Below are 2,966 nucleotides of genomic sequence, written 5' to 3'. Positions count from 1 at the left end.
CCTGCCTATTATTCCCTTTCAATTAGATGTCTCAGCCTCATGGAAAGTGAAATATGTATAAAATCTGAAATAATAGATTTTTTCCAAACCAGCATTGTATATGGAATGGCCTATATGGCTATGTGGATTGATCTTCAATATCTTTAGCTTCTTGTTCTTCCTTCCACAAGCTGGTCCTTTAGTATATTTTTTAGAATAAACATTTATGGATATAATAATAAAGACATTATTTTCATATTGTGTATTACTCTTGCTCTAAATAATTATTTCCAAATCTTTTGAATGAAGAGCTTTGAAGAAAGATCTGATCTTACTTCACCCCAAAATTCTTGAAAGATAACTGTTTAGGAAGTATTAAATAAGGAAACAGGGTAATTGGAAGGGCAGTTTGTACTTTCTCTCCTTAGTTATTCTTCATTTCTTCTATACCCATGTTGACAGTCAAATATAAGAAAAAAGAATACGTGGTCTATTGATCAAAAACCCCTATGGAAGACATTGAAATTATATATTTATTTCTCTCTCTTTCTTTCTCTCTCTCTCTCTCTCTCTCTCTCTCTGGCTAGCCTATCCTAAATGTTGCATCATGTGTTTTCAAAGTCTCTGTGACTATTTAACAATATTGAAGCTTACGTGATGGACATAAAATTGCCATTGTAAAATAGAGTTAGAATAGTGCTCACTGCCTCAATTCTTAAATACCTGACATCAGATTGAGCTCTGAACCCCAAAAGTCGTGGGAGTAGCGAAAGCACACTACTGGAGGAGAATCAGGTATTAGTTCTTGATAGACCACAAGCAAGCTGGATGACTTTTTTAAAAAAAAAAAATACCAAATTCAATGAGTTTCAGTATCCTCACCTTCCAGCTGGGGTTTTGGGCCATTCGATTCCCTATACACTGACTAATTCTAGGATGTTTTGCTTTTCAACCTTGTTCTCAGACTGGTCTCATTCAAACAGAGCAGTGAATGAATACCAATAAAAAATTAAAAGCTGATGTGAAAAGCATTTTAAAAGCCTAAAATATGAATTATAAATATAGAGGTATTTGGTGCCTCTACAGAAGGGAATTTAGAAAGATCAGGTAAAGTACATCATTATCTGCAGAGTTGTGAGATTGGTCTCAGCTACTTTTAGAACTGCTCTTGAGTACTCAGTAGGAGGAAAGTACTTTTGTGTATTTTAAAATTTGTCATCAACTTGAGGATATATTCAATTAAGGTGTCATGTCTCACCTCAAGTGGAAAAACAAAGGTAAAAAGCCTAGTGGTACAATAGCATTTAACAACTGGTAATAGTGTTTCTGCCCGATTTGGTGTAATTACCCAGATTGAACATGCTCAGCTTCAGAATTATAGGCAACCATTAATTATCTGTTCCCTATCCCAAAGTGCATATATTTTGCCTGAGCTTTTAGGGTTAGGAGTCAAAAGGAAGTACAGCAGCTTGTTTTATTTAAACTTAGTTTGTGATATATTTTACAAGACTTTTGGGAGGAAGGTAATTTATAATACAAAACTACTAACTTTTGCTAGTATTGGACTAAAAATAAAATATGTATATATGTATGTGCCAGCTTAACTCACGAACTCTGTGGACTTCAATGATGTCTATAAATGAGAATTTTTAAAAATCACATTGTAATACAACACTTCTCATCTTCATTCTACCTGTAAAAAAGCCAGTTCCTATAAAAAACTGGTGCCTTGAAAAAGTGGAATGGGAAGAAGACTATTTCCTCCACTCTGACCCACCCATGGGTGTAAGATATTGAAAGAGAAAGACACAAAGAAAAAAAATTAAGTTCTGTTGTATGAATGTAGTCCCTTTTGACATTTTCTCCAAAGAATGCAGTAAAGATTTAAATTGCTGTTCAATTATTGTAAATATCAAACTCATATTTCATTGAATGCAATAATAAGCCAAGACATGGTAACTTGACTTCATAAAAATAATGTAAAATTTTAAAGTTTCATTAATTTGTGTCATTGTGGATCTTTTGTAATAGTGTATCCCAAAGTAAAGTTCATCATCTTTTATCACCTTAAATTCAGGGTCTCCAAGCACAGTTGTGCATGCCATACTCTGTACAAAGTTACCTTGCTCAGCAAACACAATTGGGAGTTGAAGTGAGCCTGAGTTTAGCTTTCCAAGCCATGGGGCTGTGACATAAAACTTGCACTCTGACCCATCAACCCTGTAAGAAACAGCTTTTTCTAACTTCTCCACCCAGAGAAGGAAACTTTTCCTAACGCATACTCAGGAGCTGCATGTGAAAGCAAAAGGCCTTGCTTCCGTTTTTTTTTTTCTTTCTTTTCTCTATCATAATTCTCTAAAATTTTTATTAAATGATATGATCTATTAAAAAAGGGATGGTTTCCTCATTTGTTTTTGTTTTCTCACCATCTAGCACAGAGCTAGTCTCCAATTAGATACTGAATACTTGTGTATAGTTGCTGAATTAGTGGAATCGGGAGACAAGGAAGTAATGAATATTCTAGTTCAAAGCCAAAGCTTGTGCAACTACAGAGCATGCCGTTCACATGAAACGCTATGGAAATAGCACCAGCTGGACTTGTGCAACACTGTTGTATAGTTTTCCATGGACTCCTAATTTTACAATGGTATATTTTTGCATGTTTTTAATGATAATTATAGCAATTACCAGGTAATAAAGAAATCTATATGCACGATATATCACAATATCTCATTTATTCTTCACAGTCAGCAATTAAAGATATTTATCACTATTTTTTAAATGAATTAATTGTGGCTCAGAAAGTTAAAATTACTTCTTCCCTAAGATAACATAACCAGTATTTTTAGAGTCAAAATTCAAACACAGGTCAGTTGGGGGCCAAGGTACATGAGCTTATAAATTATCTTCTTTTACATAAATATTTGAAAGAATGTCATGATTTTATAGAACTATAGAGTTCTATATATAATTAAGTTTTAAGGAAA

This window comes from Propithecus coquereli, unplaced genomic scaffold (genome assembly GCF_000956105.1).
Source record: "Propithecus coquereli isolate 6110/MARCELLA unplaced genomic scaffold, Pcoq_1.0 Scaffold19, whole genome shotgun sequence".
NCBI lineage: Eukaryota > Metazoa > Chordata > Mammalia > Primates > Indriidae > Propithecus > Propithecus coquereli.
This window is presented reverse-complemented; position numbering follows the sequence as displayed.